Source organism: Hibiscus syriacus, unplaced genomic scaffold (genome assembly GCF_006381635.1).
Source record: "Hibiscus syriacus cultivar Baekdansim isolate YM2019G1 unplaced genomic scaffold, ASM638163v2 tig00110221_pilon, whole genome shotgun sequence".
NCBI lineage: Eukaryota > Viridiplantae > Streptophyta > Magnoliopsida > Malvales > Malvaceae > Hibiscus > Hibiscus syriacus.
This window is the reverse complement of record NW_024062635.1, coordinates 848,921-869,148: the sequence shown is the minus strand read 5'-3', so window position 1 is coordinate 869,148 and position 20,228 is coordinate 848,921.

The following is a 20,228-nucleotide window of genomic DNA, read 5'->3' as shown; positions in this document are numbered from 1 at the left end:
AAAATTTGATCCTTTATAATTTATTTCTTCTGAATATGTTCCGAATGCTTCAACAGGTGATCAAGCTCAGAGGATTGTTCCTGCTAGAGTTTCTTCTAGGGTGTCTAGGTCTCCTACTTGGCTTAATGATTACATTTATTCTTGTACTACTCTTCAAAGGTATCCTATTTCAATTCAAATTTCTTATTCCCATCTTCCTTCTTATACTCAGAACTTTGTCTCTTCTGTTTCCACTTTGTCTGAAACACAAACCTATAATAAAGCCAAATCTAATCCCCACTAGATCAAAGCCATGCATAATGAAATTCGAGCTCTTAAGCTGAATAGGACTTGGTCTTTGGTACCTTTGCCACCTGGGAAGGCTTGCATTGGCTGTAAATGGATTTTTCGAATTAAATATAAGGCCTCTGGGGAAGTTGAGAGGTTTAAAGCTAGGCTTGTGAAAAATGGGTACATTCAGAAGGAAGGTATTGATTTTGTTGACACCTTTTCCCCTGTTGTTAAGCTTACTACAATCAGATTTGTCTTGGCTTTTGCTGCAATCTTTGGTTGGTTTTTTATGGCAAATAGATGTCCACAATGCCTTCTTGCAAGGTGAGTTGTTTGAAGAAGTCTACATGGAGTTGCCTCAGGCTTTTGTAGACAGGGGAGAATGTTGTATGTAGGCTGCAAAAGTCTTTGTATGGATTGAAACATGCCTCAAGGTAGTGGAATGCAAAGTTGACTGGAGCATTAATTGCAGTTGGGTATGTTCAAAGTAAACATGACTATTCTATGTTAACTAAGAGTCAAGATGGTAAGATAGTGGTACTTTTGGTTTATGTTGATGATTTGTTAATCACAGGAAATGATGAGAATATGATTAATGAAATCAAAACAGTTTTGCATTAGAATTTCAAGATGAAAGACTTGGGACAACTAAAGTATTTTCTTGGCTTGAAAGTCTTGAAAAATAAAGAAAGAATTGTATTCAGTAAAAGGAAATATGTTCTTGAGCTCATGCAAGATTCAGGGATTGGGGGAGCAAAACCAACCTCAACACCCCTTGAGCAGAATGTAAGACTAACAATAATTGATTATGACAAGTGTGCTCATTCAGAAAATAAAAGTGAAGAAAGTGTCTTTGCTGATAAATGATAGTATCAGAGGTTGATAGAGAGATTATTGTACTTGATTAACACTAGGCCTTACATAGCAAACTCTGTCTAGCACTTGAGCCAGTTTATGTACAACATAAGAAGGAACATTTGGAAGAAGCTCTTAGAGTGGTCAGATACATCAAGAAAAAACTAGGTTTAGGGATTCAAGTGACTGCCAGATAATGGCTAGTTGTGACTCAGACTAGGGAACATGCCCTATGAAAAGGAAATCGGTAACATGATACTATATTAAGCTAGCAGAATTATTGATCTCTTGGAAGTCTAAAAAGATATATACAATAGCTAGATCTTCTGTAGAAGTAGAATATAGAAACATGGCAGCCACAACTTTAGAAATAGTTTGGTTGAAGGGTTTGTTGAAGGAACTTGGGGTGATTTATAGCAGGCCAGCAAAAATCTTTTGTGATAGCAAGGCAGCCCTGCAAATTGCAGCTAATCCAATGTTTCATGAGGGAACAAAACACATAAGCATAGACTTCCACTTTGTTAGAGAAAAAATCCAGAAGGGATTGATTCAGACAGAGCGTGTGAATACCAATGAGCAACAAGCTGACATTTTCACTAAAGCACTGAGAGTATCTCAATATGAGTATTTGTCTTCAAGTTAGGGATGAAAGATGTGTTTTCATCCACTAACTTGAGGGGGAGTGTTGAGGGATGAATTGTTGTGAGTTGGTTGGGTAGTTACAGTTTAGTTAAGTTGTTGTAAATGGTTATTTTATCAGTTGAGGTTAGGTAGTTTTGTATATATAAGTGATATACTCGTGTTATGTCAATATACTTGAAGTATTTTTCATATGAGTAGAACTTTTCCAAGTTTCAATAATTATGGTTCGATGCCGACATAAATTGCTCCGACGAGTGTTTACACGACGACGAGATAGATGGGACCAAATGCTTAAATAAACGATAACTATTATTTGACATGTGGCACTATGTGTTTAGAGGAAAATTTAAATTAAATATAAATTAAATTTAAAAAAAAATTCTAATCATGTTGTGATGTGTCGGGACAATGTCATCATTGACATATGTCATATGATTAGAAAATTAAATATATTAAATTAATTTAAAATTATGACTAATATGATAGAATGTGTAAGTAATGAGGACTAAATGTATTATTATATCAATTTTATTAATTATCACGTCAACACATCCGTTAAATATTAACAATAAATGGTTTGATTGAATGCGTTTAAATAGCTAGATGATTTGATTAATAAAATTTCAAAAAATGGTCAAAATGAAAAGAAGTAATAGTTAGATGGTTAATGATACATGGTTCGTTTGTTTCACTGAAAACAATTTCCGTAAAATGAATTACATCTTCTGGAAAACATTTTCTGAAAATATTTTATGGTGTTTGGAAGATGTGTAAATAATTTTTCACTAGTTGATAATTTTTTTAGAAATTATTTATTGCAAATATAATAAATAATATTATTTATTATAAAAATTTAATATTATTATTTTAAAATTATTAGAATAATTTATTTAATACTATTTATGCCAATATTATTATTAAAATATTATTTCTATAATTTTATAAATAAAAATATTAACTCTAGTATATTCTAAATAAAAAATATGATAAATTATATTGAATACCTATAAAAATAAAAATATTATATTATATTTTAAAATTATTAATAAATATATTTAAGGAATTTTTATAATATTATTAGACTATTATATTAATATTAAATACATAAATAAAAGTATTCACTATTAATAATTTCAATATTATTATTTTTAAGAAATTAATAAATAATATAACTTTTATTAATAATTTATTATATATTATTAAAATAAGAATATAATAGTATCATATATTATTATAATATAATTGAGTATATTATTGTAATAATATATTATTATATTATTTTATTAAAAATATTAATACATATATTTTAAATATGTTAATAATTAATATTTTATTAAAATATTCTAAAATATCATATTAATATTAAATTTATAAAATAACATTATTTTAAGTATTTATGTTTTGAAGGGAAAAGTTTGAAAAATTACTTACGAAAAATTAAACTATAAGTCATTTTCCAAAAAATGTAAAGGAAATTTTGTAATGTTTTACATTAATCAATTTGTTTTCCTCCAACCAAACAATGAAAAGTGAAGAAAATGTTTTCTGAAAAATGTTTTACGTGAAATAAACGGGCATATAATTTATCCTAATAACTTTTAATCTAATTTCACATATTTACTAATTAAGTAAAATATTTTTTAAAAATATATATTATTTATCTGTGAAATTATTTATGTAAAATATGTTTAAAGAAAATGTAAAATCCTTCTCCCAAAAGCCATCTTGTTAATCTTAAGTTTATTCTTCATCTTGTTTATTTCTTTGGGGGCTTATTAGATACTCTTTGAGCTCCGGAACCACTTCAACCGCGATGGAGAGAGGGAAGGAGACGGGGAGGGCGAGACCCGTCGCCATTTTCATGGCTTTCGGCATCAAAGTCGACGTCTACCCTATAGCTGTAATAACATCTTTTATTTATTCTTTCTTCTTAAAATTGATTAAGTTTCCGTTAAGGAATTTTTTTAAAAAATTTCCGTCTTTATTTACTGTTGATCACAGACCATTGCTGCGGCTTTTGCTACGGACCTGAATTATTACGACGTCGCTTTTATCACTCATTCAGCGCATGAGGTGCTCCTTCTCTTTCCTCTCATAATTACCGATTAATGAGAAGTATAGTTGTGTTTTTTCTTCCGGTTGCAAAATTAGCTGAAACAATAACTTTTTTTTTATTCAATATCTTGCAGAATCTGAGTTCACATTTGGCGAAAAGGGATGTAATTCATGTCCCACTTTCATCGCCACTTGTTCTTTCTAGTAATGGAACTGATGACAGTACTGGTTTAATTCGATTGATTCCTTTTTATTTCCATATTGTTACCTATTTTTAAAGCGAGTTAATGTTAATTTTATCAGGTTCGCCGGAATTAGAATTTTTAGAGCAGAAAAAGATTATTACAAAAGAGCACAGAAGAGAATGCTATTCGGCAGATGAAAGGCTACTCGGTGATGATCCATGCTTGGAGGGTGATTTTATTGGGATAAATTTCTTTGCTTTGGTATTTCTTTTGGATAAAGTAAAATCAATTTGCTTGATAAGTTGATAGTTACTGTCACTAATTTACTCGTAGACACTAAATTTTTGACCCGTTTTATTTTTATTTTTATTATAATTATTATAATTTTTATAATAATAATTATTATTATATGGTGATGATTATTATTATTATTATTATTAAATATTATTATATATTACAATCCCAAAATCAGAGCCCGTTTACAACACTGGCCCGACCCAACCCTGCCAGGCCCAACTAGAACCGGCCCAACCAAACCCTAAAATCAAATTAGGGTTTCCCTCAGATCCCAGCCGCCATTACTTGCTGCCGTTGGATCTAATCTTGATCCAACGGCCCAGATGCTTCCAGCTTGAAACCCTAGGGACCACGCGACGCCTCTGCCAGATGCCACCTCCAGCCGTTGCCGACACTCCGACGCCGCCTCGAAGAAACCTCTAGAACCGCTAGCTGCCCCCCACGTCACAACTATGGGGTGAGTCACCACATAGTTCGGTGACTCACCGAACTTCACTCGTATAACCGGTCCGACGAAAGCTTCATCGAGGCTTATAAAACTGAACCTGCAAAGAATGGAAATGGAGGACAACAACCAAGAACCCGAGAACAAAGAGAAGAGATACGGGCAACCATAGACCAACAACAACCCACAGTCGCAAATAAAAGAGAAAAGAGGAGGAGCTTACCATCGGAGATCTCAAACGACGACGGAAATCGTAGGAAACCGAAGGTAAAACTCTCGGTTTATTGTAGATCTAGAGTTATCGAGAGATTTTTAGGGGAAATAGAGGCCATATTCGGCCTTAGGATAAGAAAAGGGTGATTCGGGGATATTTTCACGAATTCCGGCCACCATGGACGGTGGTCGGCGGCGGCGATCGACGCTGGAACAAGGTGGCTAACGGTGGCCGGTTTCCCTCCGGTTGGAGGAACTTAGAGAGAGGCGAGAGAGAATTGTTTCTCTCGTTTTAGAGAGAGAGTGAGAAGAGAGAAAATGGAGATTTTGGCCTAAGGCCGGTTTAAAGGGGTATAAATATCCTCACCAAAACGACGTAGTTTTAGTGAGGGACCCCTGTGTAATTTCGCGAATGTTTAATTATTCCCGCAGCCACTGTAATTTTAAAAACTGGCAATTTGATCATTAAAGCATGTTTTTATTTATTATAATTTGGTATTCGAATCTTAATTTATTATAATTTAGTACTTTACATAATTACATATATATTAGGTAAAATAACATGTTTAGCCACTGAAATTTTAAATAGCTAATTATGAATTAGGGTATTTAATTTTAATATGTTATATTTTAGTCACTAATTTTAAATACTTTCATTTATTTCATAAATTTTATTACTTTTTATATTTCAATACTATAGTTTTAATTATATTTATTTTAATCATTGTTTATTTATAGTTTAATTTGTTATGTTTATATATTTAATTATTATTGTTATTATTATTATTATGTAGTCATATAAATATATATAATAAATAATATATTTTTTTATAAAAATCCTATTTATAAATTTAAATTATTTTTAAAATAAATCATATTTTAATATTTATTTATTTTTTAATATTAAGAAATGGGCTATCTTAAAGCACCTAGAAGTCATTTTCTGATATTCTTAAATAAATAAATTTCCTATTTTAATAAATTATATATGCTAATTTATTTTAATTATTTTTATAAAAATGTTTTATTAATATTTATTTATTTTTTAATATTAAGAAATGAGCTGTCTTAAAGCACCTAGAAGTCATTTTCTGATATTTCTAAGTAAATAAATATCTTATTTATAAAAATAAAAATATATATATGAATATATTTTCTTAAAATTATATTAATAAATTTGAAATAACATGATTATGAATTAAATATATTTTTGAATTTTTAAATTTCCAATAATAGAGACAATTTATAATTAATGAGTACCAATTTTGGGCGTTGTGGGGGTGTTAATCCTTCCCCAAATGTAATCGACCACGAATCCCTCTTTATTATTAAAAAGAACGAATTTTTGGTTAAGACGCAAACCGATTTATCTTTTAACTGATGTTTTCTTAAAAACTCTTTTAAAAGATGATTTTTAGGTATTCGACCTACCTAACCCAAAAGGCCGATGGCGACTCCCAAAACATTTTAAAAAACCATTTATTCACATCACTTTCCCTCCAAGTAAAATTTCGTGCCCGGACGAAAACCGGTTAGGATAGCTTGCCGACTCCGCTGGGGACTGGTCAAGCTTTAAAATCAATTATAAATTGTCTATATTAATTAGAAATTAAATATTCATATATTTAATTTATAATTCTTTCCTTTCAAAAAAATTATATATATACTTATTATTTTATTTTATATATTCTTCTTTATTACTGTTTTTATTTTATTTCAGGTATTAAATTTCATTGTTTATTTGTTTGCCAGAGGTTTGAATATTTTCTCCTCACACACAACACATACGTTGCATAACATAAGCTTTATAATCAAGCTTGTCCCTTTTATATGGGAGTGAAAGCGACGTCTTCGTGAGAATTTATTCTTCGTGTCAGACCTAGCAAGTAGCTTTCGGGGTTCATATGCTCTATGTCTTCATGAGAATTTATTCTCCGTGCCAGGCATAGGGAAATGTGTCCCCTCGAATTGAACTCGATCCGCTTAAGTATGTGATGGACTAGGATTGAGGGTTTGGCAGCCCAAGGGAGCACCAACAAGGACAGTTCGAGTACCTTTACTTTTAGAATTGAAACCCTGCATATAATAAACCATAGAAATTCTTCGGATCTAAGACAATACTGAAACTCTGTCCATAGGTTTACACAAAGGAGAAATAAGCTCTAGCTTTTAATTTATTTTCTTTTCTTTTCTTTTTCCTGAATAAATGCATGCGAACTAGAAATCATACAGTTAAGGTTAATTTTTCCAAACAAAGCATGGAACTAGAAAGCATGAGGTTAGGATTTATACATTGATAGATAGAAATTTTTTTCTTTCCATTAGTTGGTACTAACCATTTTATTTTTTTCTTATTTTTTCCCATGCATGTTATTTTGCTCTAACTTGTTTTTATTGATTTCTTTTGTTTGCATTGCATGATCATGGCATAACCAAAAGGTGTTGACTTGAAAGACTGTTCATCATATTGGAAAGACTTCATAAATGGACAAAAAGTTTTATGATCAAACAAAATATGACGCAACCAAGGAAAGACATCCTGAGGAAACTCCGGGGATAAAGCGAGCTATGCACACAAAGATCCTGTTATATTAATACCAAAAGTATTCCACAAAGATCCTGTTAGATTGATACCAAAAGCATTCTACGGCAAGAGTATCAGTCAGGGCATTCAGAATAAATGAGGTTTTTATGAAGCTCAAGCATGTTATTTGAAGGACCAAAACAAGAAATTGAGCACAGAAGTGGAAACTATGCATGAAGATTTCCAAAAGATTAGTCAAGCCTTTCGAAATGCTGGCATAGGAAATACCCCAGAAGAGTGGATAACAGGGGTCACCAAACTGAAAAAGAACTGCAACATATATGACTATCTTGTCCAAGAACTTCTTGAACACAAAGGTTCTCTTACAAGGGAAAACAAGCAACTTGAGAAGTGACACAGAAGATGAAGGAAAAATAGAATGTCCTGGAAGAAGTTGCAGTCCAGACAAGCAATATGCCCCATAAGCTGATAAACTAACTTGGCTTTAGAGAAGTTAGGAGGGAAAGTTATCCCTATATGTAAAGTTTTATTAAAGTTAGGACCAAAATATGTCCCCTACATGTAAAAGTTTTGTTTGATGCACGGAAACTTTTGTGTTCAATGAAATCTGTTCTAAGATGATCACTCTTGAGTAACACCTTTTCATACATGCATTTGCATTTTGCATCTTTACATTCTCATTTATACTTTTATGTTTTCTTTTTTATTGCACAAATTTGCATTCTTATTGTTACATTCATATATTTACATTTGCATTTGCATCTTTATGTTTGTATTTGTATTTACGTTTTTTTTCATTTTCATATTTGCATAGTTACATATATAGTTTCAAACTTACATCATGCATTAAAACATTCATTCATTAAAATAAAGATTTCAACCGAAGTGATATTGGTTCTTCCTTGTAGCAAGAACGCTTAGCACGACACAAGAAAAATGTCTAAAGAAATTGAGGATAGGCTAGACAAATTTGAGATAGAGCAAAAAGAGAGGCAGGAAGAATTGAGGAGCAAGTTGGCGTAAATTGAAGCTAATATCGCAAATTCTCATACAGATCTACTGAACAATATGAAAGAAATGATTGGGAAGCACTAGACCGCTGGAAAGAGTCTTGTTGAAAACCCACAAATCCTCTGGGTGTTACACCTGTTCACATTCCTTGGCACACCTCTGTACATCAGGAAATTCAATCACCGGTTCATTTCACTGTCAAGAACCCACAATATCAGGCTGGAACATCATTCCCCACTGATTGCTCTATTGCTTATGGGTTGAAGCCAAATGAATTTTGTACTTCTTCTAGAGAGACAGTTGAGTCATTTTTTGGGTTTGACGCCAAAGAGCTGAGTTTGGTCCCCGACTTAGTTCTCCCACCAAATTTCAAAGTTCAAGATTTTGAGAAGTATAATGGGACCACATGCCCTTCATATCATATCACTATGTATTGTCGTCGTATGACTGGCTATATGGAAAATGAAAAGTTGTTGATCCACTATTTCCAAAACAGTTTATCAGGTCTGCATCCAAATGGTATAATCAACTAAAACGTACTCAAATACATTCTTGGAAAGACTTAGCTCAAGCCTTTTTGGGTCAATACAAGCACATGACTGATATGGCCCCTAATCGAACAATGTTGCAAAAAATGAATATGAAGTGCAATGAAAGTTTTTGACAATATTCACAACGATGAAAGGACGTTGCTTCTCAAGTGCATCAACCATTGACTGAAAGGGAGTTCACTACTTTGTTCATCAGTACATTAAAATTTCCCTATATTAATCACATAATAGGGGTTGTCACTAATAATTTCTCTAACATCATCATGAGTGGAGAAATTATCGAAATGGCTATCAAGAATAAAAAAATAAGAGGCTCTGACAATACAGACATCGAGAAAGAAGTTGAGGTTAATACAATGAGGTCTTATTCAGTTAAACATGGTACCAAACATTATGAAGTGATCAAGAAGAAAAAGAAGATGCAAGGTTTTCAATTTCCTCCCTTCCACTGTTCGAGTGAAAGATTGCATCAAAAATGCTCTCAGCCAGATTAACTACTCCACAACTTGATCAACCACAGTGGCCTCCAAATGAGAATTGGACCTATAAGGATGTTCCTTGGATAAACCAAAATAGAATTCCAAATTGTTCAGCTAAGGTTCCTGGTAACCTTGAGGGAAATTTCCAATATTCTTTAGAGCAAGCAATTCAAAAATGCAAGATAAAAGAAGGGGTAAAGGTTCAATGCCCAGAAATCGTTGCTTCAACAAAGACTAATATGACCAAATCCTGCGAAGAATATCGGGCGCAAGAAAATGGAAAAAGAAATCAAAAGGCTCCCATGGAGGTAATTCGAGATTGGCCCATAGGTCTAAGAAAGAATGTGGCAGATATAACCCAAAAGACACCTCAGATACCTATATAAGATTTTCTGAAACCCAGTAAAGCAAGGGCCAACTTAAGGAGTTCGGTTAATACTACCCCAGTTGTAGCTGAAATGAATAACCAGAACCCCCTCGATCACAGGAGAGCATTTAGTCGTTCAAAACGATCAAAGAAAGTGATAATCTCTCGAGCGAGAAAAACTCTGAAGGTGTTTCAAGAATCTATCTCAGATCTGTACCCTCATTTGGTTAAAGGCCAATACATTACACCAAGATTGGTGAAAGTGTCAACAAAGCCTCATGCCCATTACTATGATCAAAATAGTTTCTGTAATTTTCACTTGGGAGTATCTGGGCATTCAACAGGGAATTATTGGTCACTATTAAAAGAAATAGATACACTCGTTGACAAGGGAGTCTTGACACAAGAAATGATCAAGAAATGGGGGGCAAATAAAGATGAAAATTCTGGGTCAAGTACACACCCAACATTCGAGGAATGATAGATGCAAGCTAAATAAACAAGTGGAAGTTGTTATCTACCACTGTAGTACTTTCTATTTTCAGCATCTTGTTTGAACATGTTTTTTGTTCCTTTCTCCCCCTTTTGTGCAATAAATAAACTTGTGTTGCTTTTGTGGTTATGAGCAAGGAATTGAATTTTAATCTTGAATTTTTTGAGTATCAAGTAAATTAAATATTCTTTTTAAAGAATTATAGATCTTTGGCAAGTGGTAAAATTATATCTTTCATATCCCGTCCAAAGCCAGAAATACAAAAATAACCAACTTGATCCTTACTAAAACCAAATCTTGACCATACATTTATTTAAGACACTGAAGTCATGTCTCTACCTGTTTTTGAGACACCAAATCCAGATGTTTACATTCTTGGGTAAAATTGATTGGTTTATAACCTTATACCATACACATGACTTCAAAAGTCATACCTTTGTCCTTCCAAATACAAAATCATCATTTTACCAGTGAAACCAAAAGACATCGAAAAAACCAAACTTTCAAATTATCCGTAAATCTTCCTGCAAGAAGAGACGAGATGAGGCATCACGGATCAACTTTCAAAGATATTTTCGAGTGATTGGGGCATACCCAAAGAAGAAGAAAAAAGATTGATTTAGATAAATATATCATGCATTAATTACATTGTTTTCATAAAGATTAATCTTGAATATTCATCCCCCTGGGGATATCTCTTTTTACAAAGGCTTCTGTGTATGAGATGACGAAGGACATTGTTTCATTTATCCTTTCAAATATATATATATATACATCCCTTGTTGTCCCCTTTGGAGCCTATAATATTTTTTTCTGATTCAACCTTAACCAAGGATCACCCTCCACATTGGGGGCAAGGTGAATGATATCTGCTCACAGGAATAAAGATTGTCAATTACGAAGGCAAATCTTCATGAAATGAAGAGAGTTTTGAACTACAAGGTAGGTCAAATACAAAGTGCTTGAAGATCAATCCAGTCAAGAATAATGAAAGAATTTTTGAAATGCAAGAGGAAAAAGAGGTTCTCAAAGCAATTGATGTCCTATATTCATTCATCAAAAAAAAGGAAAGAAAAAAGAAAAAAGAAAAAAAAAAAAAAAAAAAAAAAGAAAAAGAAAAAAAAGGAAAAATTGAATCAAGATGGGTTACTTATTGAGCCTCAAGCTACAAGGTTGATCAAGTGCAATAAGTTCAAAAATTCATATTCAACAAGAAGCACAAGAAATGCTAGAGATGAATGAATCTTATGGAAAGATCCCCAACAAAGCAGATCCAAGTCAAGCAAGACAAGATTGAAGGCATCAAAATGAATTGATCATTGGTTCAATTACCCTTAAACACTTGTTTGGGCCTTTTTATCCCTTTCTTTCATAACCCTGAGCCTTGGCCTACGTTACGTAACTAAAAAGTCCATTCTAATAATACATGGATTTTTATGTGAAAGAGACTATCTTCAGATTTCATTCCGCTTCTCAGGATTGATTTTTATTTGCAAAAATTGTTTTTTAAATCTTTAATGCATGATATGAAAAATGATAAAAGAGGGGTTCAAGATGTAAATTTTTAAATAACATCTTGAAACCAAAGGAGGATTCGAGTTGAAAACCTAAAAAGACGGCTCGGATATCGAATGGTGAAACAACGACATAAGAGACAATCTTAAGCTCTTGATGAAGCACCACACATCCCAAAGATGTTCCTGAGATTCTGGAACCAAGAAGTATCTCTATAAGATAAGCATAACAACCATTCCTTCAAGATAATGGAAGCTCAAAGAGACATATATGATGGATTAATTTGATAGACCTTACTTTACCAGAATCAACCTAATCCCTAAATCAGTCAATAATTTTGACACTTGCCATAGGACTATGATTTTTTGATTTAAAAGTGTAGTTGATTTATTTGATATTCTTTGAATTCATGCTTATGATTTGATTCTATTATGAACCTATAATAGGCAATACTTTACAAAATTTTTCATTCTTCGATAAAGAGAGGAGGAAAAACATTTTCAAACAGGAAAGTCTCAAATGATGAAGGTCCTCGAAGCAAATTGTTACCTATTCTACCTCTATTGGAGAAAAAGAATAGGTGAAGCCAGAATGATGAAGCATTTCACTTTCTTGAAAGTAAGTGGTCCAAGAAGCCAGAAAGTTTGGAGAATTGTACTTATGACGCTCTCCTGTGACATCATTAGCTATTCATCAAGAAAAATTATCATTTATCTCATGCTGAGGGTGATAAGCATCACCATACAAATCATTTTCCCCAGCCATCAATCCATGTTCTCTAGAAGATTACATCACAGAGCTATAAGTCCCATTAAGGTGTATTATGGGAATGAACAAGTCCACTACTTGCATTTTGGTTATATCATGATGCTGGCTCAAGTCTTGATACACCATTGATGCCTTTTCCATGATGATCATTTTCCTTGTCAGGATTATATCCATTATGTCCTTCATAAGATTGCTGAACTTAAATTTGACATCGGAACAGATTCTAAACTTGTATGCCTTTCATATTGGGTAACATTGGTTACAGGATTCCAAAAGTAAAGACAACCAATTTTACCATCAATTAAACCTTTCCATGGTTCGGGAAGAGAGTGTGATATATCTTAGAACAACATAAGAGATAGTCGTTGTAGCAGTCATTGCAAGAAAATGCACCAACAAAAATCTTCTAGTTCATCCCGATGAGGTTTATTTCTTCCGGTAAGGTTGTTACACAGGATGCTACCGACAACAAGGTTGAATTCACCAAATCTACTCATTAATTGCTCCAACTGATCATCATTCAGTTCTTGCACATTTACTTTCAAAGGTATGCCAAGACAGTAAAAGGCAACCTCTGCATCACTGATCCCAGAAAAAGAGACAGGACATTGATACCACCAGGGAACATGTCTCTAGCAGATCCTCATCCTCGTGTATGGTTTTTAGGGAAACCTAGAAGTATTTCCACCTCATCAGGTTCAAGTGGAATAACTTTATTCCTTCCAACCCTTAGCAGATTCCATTTTCGGCACTCATCAAGAACATACTTCTGGACACTCGAAGGTGGCTCATCGTCATAAGCTTCAAGATCCTTACGGATCTTTTCTGTCAATATGACACTTACTGTACATGTTTATAAACAATTCAACTTTGGTTTTGGATCCCAAGAAGGCCACCATTTTGTTGTCAATGGAAAAGCATCAGGTATGGTGCATGAGGAAGCGAAATAAGAGAAATCCATTCTCAATTGGTAGATTATGAATGTAGCCCCTTTTTCGTACAACAACATAAAAATACTTCGAATCTATAAATTCTGGATTTACATCGTATAAGTACTGTGATATTTCGGTCCAAACACCAATTGGAACAAGTGCCACATTCGTGTAACAGAAATAAGGATGCCCAATAGCATCTTCTGGAAGTGTTCTTTGAGTTATCTGATCTGGTTCGGTAGAAACCCCAAAACCAATCATTAGATTTGGTAAATGAACTACATGATTGTCTTCATTAAGAAGCTTCTTTTCAAGCTTTCTCTACTTCTTCCTTTTCCAAAAATCATGGCCTAATTTTTGCCTTTTCTTGTAATTGGGGTCATTGCATAATGGCTTCCTATCTTCTACCGGAAGAAGTGCGTCAGCAGCCTTAGTCATTTGAGCAGCACATATAAAATCTGTCAACTCTGCAATTGATGAATCCGGACCACATCTCTCCATGGCTATTGAAGCATCAGCTTCTGAGTACCCCATTTTTGTCAAGTATAACAGTTTATTCTCCTCATCAGAATCAGAATTCAGGAATTTCTCGGTACCAGAAAAACTATCAATATCTGTGAAATCATCCTGAAAGATTGCTTCTTAATCAGATGAGTAGTTATCATAATCAACATGTTGCATGGGTGTAGATTTTTCAATAGCATGTACCACTATATATGTAGTCTTGCTATTGCATCAGATTAATGTTCACATAAATTGGTTTCTCTCCCACAGAAAAGTATATTACAGAAATAGCCTTCACTGAAAACAAGGTTCACTATGTCAGCTTGGAATGAATTACCAAGCGATTTATACCACTATGTCCGACTAGATCCCTCCAGATCCATGCGATACATCTTGAAAGCCCATTTCAGACATAAATGATTCATGTGGGGCATTCTGAGGGCCCACGCCAGTATGAATATTTGGGCATTTTGAAAGCTCACATCAACAAGAAGCAAATACTAGGGTATGCTGAAAACCCATTTCAATCATAATCAGGAATATTGACGCATTTTGAATGTTCACGTCAACAAATGCTTGGGCATGCTGAAAGCCCATTTCAATCAGAAATTGGAATATTGGCGCATTTTTAACGTCTGTATTAGCAAATGTTGGGGTATGCTGAAAGCCCATTTCAATCAGAAATTAGAATAACATTTTGAATGTTCATATTAGTAAATGTTGGGGCATGCTAAAGGCCCACATCATTATGTGCTAAAGATCATTGCTTTGAGAAAAAATTTCTAATGAGACAGAAAGGTATGAAGAATGAAAATGATGAAGCAGTAACAGTAGAGCTGACTATACATAATTGCTTCGTTCATCAGGCAGTTACATTGGGATCATGTTGTTGAACAAATATCTACTCAGCAAGAATGGTTTCAAATACTCAATCTTCTTAACATATGTCACATTACAATGTGTTCTTTGGTAAGCTACATCACGGTTGCATGGAAAAAATTGTCCCCATACAGACCATTCGATCCAGGGTTCAGTCTCTCAAGATCTCGGCTTCGAGCTTGGTATTTTGTGTGTCGATGATGATTGGAAATATTTCTTTTAGATTCCTGGCAGTTAGTTTTAACCATATTGTTGAGGTTACGAAGCTATTTTTCACATCAGTTTTTGTTTACTTGATGACATTGAATAAAGAGGCTCAACTTACGTATATTACCCTTTCCCGTTGTTATTAGGTTATCATTGCCAGACAGGGTGAACTGAGTTTTCATCTATTTAGTTTATCATGTGCGTTTCATCTACAACAACAATAATTCCATGAACCTCTTTCAGTACATGGATCCTATAGCTGATGTATTTCTATTTCCTACAATGCTCATTACGGAAGAAAATGTGATCGGTATCACACTTGCCTTGCCCGAGATGATATCAAGATCAATTAGTGTCTCTTATTCAATTAAGCACTAGCTTATTTTATGAATTTGACCAACTTTTTGGTCATGAAACACACCAACATTTTACTTATATTCCCATAGAGTTTTGTTCTCAAACGGTCTTATGACATCATACAAAAGTTTCGAATACTATGAAAGAGCTTCCTGACCAGAAATCTGTGCAGAAGTCACAGCTGGATGAATGTGTTGTCAAATGTTTTACGAGCATCTGAGCAGAAGCCACAGGAAATGATGAATGTGTTGTCAAGTGTTTTACGAACCAGTAATTATGGTACTGAACCAATGTTACAATCATATGGCATTTCTATTTATAGATCCAAGATGAAGTATGTCTTCAACACCAAGCTTTGAAGTGAGATATGATGAAGATTTCTTTCTACAGAAGGGAAGCATAAATTTTAATAACAAGAAACTAGTGGAGCTGACTAATGTTGAACGACAGGTTGTTGTTAAGCATCTTGACAGGATATGGTTCCAGTTGCCTTGTTCGATATTTGATTATATGTGGAGACATAAAAGGAATCAGGATAAATATTCCTTGTGATGTGTTTCAAGAGTCAAATCAGAACCGACGCTGATCTCCTAATTAATCTCTGCTGAGTTTAGCATATCTACATCTACATTCCTCAAAGATGATAGATTCTCTCTTCAAAAATGATAGATTCTCTTTCCAAAGATGATATATTCTCTTTTCAAAGATGAAATCTTTATTGGATTTCTACATAAGTTCAAGCAAAGAAAGTTGGTTTTATCCAAGGCAAAATAGGGCATCAAGGTCATAATTATGATTACAACAAGAGTTCTACAGATGAAACATTTCTTCTGCAACTTTAATGCAAATGAAGCAAAGAAGACACAAAGATTGCTCTTCCAAATCAGAAATGACAGCTTGAAATAACATTTTGACCAAGTGAAGGAAGACTGAGTTCACCACTTTGAAATCAAATAAAGATGAACTTAACATTCATGCATCATATTTAGACATTTGCGAAATAGGGGCATTTTCATTCATTTTATCCATGTTGAATATTTAACAGGAATTTCAAAGATTTTAGCAAAGATTTGAATCCATCACTCAATGGATCAACATTTCCAGGTAAAGTTCATAATGAGAAGAACTCATCTGAAGAAGGAAGAAGAAGTTCATAATGAGAAGAACTTGTTCAACCTTTTGCTCTAATTCATCACTCGGTGCATCAACTTTTCCAAAGAAAGTTCATAATGAGAAGAACTATCTGAAGAGGAAGAAGAAGTTCATAATGAGAAGAACTTGTTCAACCTTTGCATGACTCTATCACAGAAGGAGATAGATCAGCATCAATATTTCCAGAGAAATTTCATAATGAGAAGAACTTATCTGAAGAAGAAGAAGAAGTTCATAATGAGAAGAACTTGTTCAACCTTTTGCTTGACTCTATCACAGAAGGAAATAGATTAGCACTAACATTTCCAGAAAAAGTTCATAATGAGAAGAACTTATCTGAAAAGGAAGAAGAAGTTCATAATGAGAAGAACTTGTTCGATCTTAGCTTGATTCATCACCTATGGAGTTGAATGAAAGTAGATTATCTCTTGATGATCAACATTTTCAGAGGAAGTTCATAATAAGAAGAACTCGTCTGAATAGGAAGAAGAAGTTCATAATGAGAAGAACTTGTTCAACCTTGCCTTAATTCATCACATATGAAGCTGAATCAACAACCCCTCTTTTGAAGATCATCATTTCCAGAAGTAGTTCATAATGTGAAGAACTCATCTGAAGAAGGAGAAGAAATCCATAATGAGAAGAATTTGTTCAACTTTTTGCTAGATTACATCACAAAAAGAGATAAATTGTCATCCCTAGTGGAAAAGTTCATAATGAGAAGAACTAATCCCAAAAGAAGAACTTGTTCAACATTTCCATCTTAATCAAGAGAAGTTAACTGAACAAAAATTTATTGTCTTTTCGTCTTTGCCATATTCTTGTTAACACAAGAATGTAAAAAGAGGGGCAGCTGTAGACACTAAATTTTTTGCTCGTTTTGTTTTTATAATTATTATAATTATTATAATTATTATAATTATTATAATTATTTTAATCATTATATTTTTATTATTACTATTAATAAATATTATTATTACATATTACAGGCCCAAAATCAGAGCCCGTTTACAACACAGACCCGACCCAACCCTGCCAGGCCCAACTAGAACCAGCCCAGCCAAACCCTAAAATCAAATTAGGGTTTCCCTCATATCGCAGCCGCCATTTCTACTGACGTTAGATCTAATCTTGATCTAACGGCCCAGATGCTTCCAGCTTGAAACCCTAAGGTATCATAACCCTAGGGACCACGCGGCGCCTCTACCAGATGCCACCTCCAGCCGTTGCCGAAACTCCAACGTCGCCTCGAAGAAACCTATAGAACTGCCAGCTGCCCCCACGTCACAACTATGGGGTGAGTCACCATATAATTCGGTGACTCACCTAACTTCACTCGTATAATTGGTCCGACGAGAGCCTCATCGAGGCTTATAAAACTGAACTTGCAAAGAACGGAAAAGGAGGACAGCAACCAAGAACCCGAGAATAAAGAGAAGAGATACGGGCAACAATAGACCAACAACAACCCACAGTCGCAAATAAAAGAGAAAAGAAGAGGAGCTTACCATCGGAGATCTCAAATGATGACGAAAACCGTAGGAAACTGAAGGTAAAACTCTCGGTTTATTATAGATCTAGAGTTATCGAGGGATTTTTAGGGGAAATAGAGGTCATATTCGACCTTAGGATAAGAAAAGGGTGATTCGGGGATATTTTCATGAATTTCGGCCACCATAGACGGTGGCTGGCGATCGGCGCCAGAACAAGGTAGCCAACGGTGGGCGGTTTCCCTCCGGTTGGAGGAACCTAGAGAGAGCGACAGAGAATTGTTTCTCTCGTTTTAGAGAGATATTGAGAAGAGAAAAAAATGGAGATTTTGGCCTTAAGGCAGGTTTAGAGGGGTATAAATATCCTCACAAAAATGATGTAGTTTTGGTGAGAGACCCCTATGTAATTTCGTGAATGTTTAATTTTTCTCGCAGCCACTGTAATTTTAAAAACTGGCAATTTGATCATTTAAGCAGTTTTTATTTATTATAATTTGGTATTCGAATCTTAATTTATTATAATTTAGTCCTTTACATAATTACATATATATTAGTTAAAATAACATGTTTAGCCACTGAAATTTTAAATAGAAAATTATGAATTAGGGTATTTAATTTTCATACGTTATATTTTAGTCACTAATTTTAAATATTTTCATTTATTTCATAAATTTTATTACTTTTTATATTTCAATACTATAGTTTTAATTTTATTTATTTTAATCATTGCTTATTTATAGTTTAATTTTTTATGTTTATATATTTAATTATTATTTTTATTTTATTTTTATTACGTAGTCATATAAATATATATAATAAATAATATATATATATTTTTTTATAAAAATCCTATTTATAAATTTAAATTATTTTTAAAATAAATCATATTTTAATATTTATTTATTTTTTAATATTAAGAAAAGGCTGTCTTAAAGCACCTAGAAGTTATTTTCTGATATTTTTAAATAAATAAATATCTTATTTTTATAAATTATATATACTAATTTATTTTAATTATTTTTATAAAAATATTTTATTAATATTTATTTATTTTTTAATATTAAGAAATGGGCTGTCTTAAAGCACCTGGAAGTCCTTTTCTGATATTTCTAAGTAAATAAATATCTTATTTATAAAAATAAAAAATGTATATATTAATATATTTTATTAAAATTATATTAATAAATTTGAAATAACAGGATTATGAATTAAATATATTTTTGAATTTTTAAATTTCCAATAATAGAGACAATATATAATTAATGAGTACCAATTTTGGGCGTTGTGGGGTGCTAATCTTTCCCAAACGTAATTGACCATGAATCCCTCTTTATTATTAAAAAGAACGAATTTTTGGTTAAGACGCAGATCAGTTTATCTTTTAATTGATGTTTTCTTAAAAACTCTTTTAAAAGATGATTTTTAGGTATTCGACCTACCTGACCCAAAAGGTCGATGACGACTCCCAAAACATTTTAAAAAACAATTTAGTAACATCATTTTTCCCGCCAAATAAAATTTTGTTCCCAAACAAAAACCGGTTACGACATTACTAAATAAATAATTCTAATTTACTTTTAAAATTTGATTGATATATTGAAACTTAAGACTATGGGTGTGATGATTCAATTTCATTTTAAGGTTTCATTTTCGTGATTGTACAGGAAGTGGAACCTTGCAGAACTTTTATCTGTGCGTTGTGTTGTTCTTGTTCCTTATAAGTAAATGAATGACTTTTATCTTATATCGAACTGAGTTCTATATATTATTATTTCTCTTTTTCTAGGAAGATGTGGACCATATTTCCTTAGGAAATGGAATTCACTTGTTGTGATATGTTCAATGAGTTTACCAGATGAACGAGACAAATCCTATTTTTTTTTTGGATAATTAAGATTTTTATTACCCAAAAATAGCAGAAAACTGCTACAAAACCAATACAATCAAAAGAACAAAAGAACGGGAACCAAATACAACAAAAATCATACTATACCCTAGTGATTACAAAGAGATAGG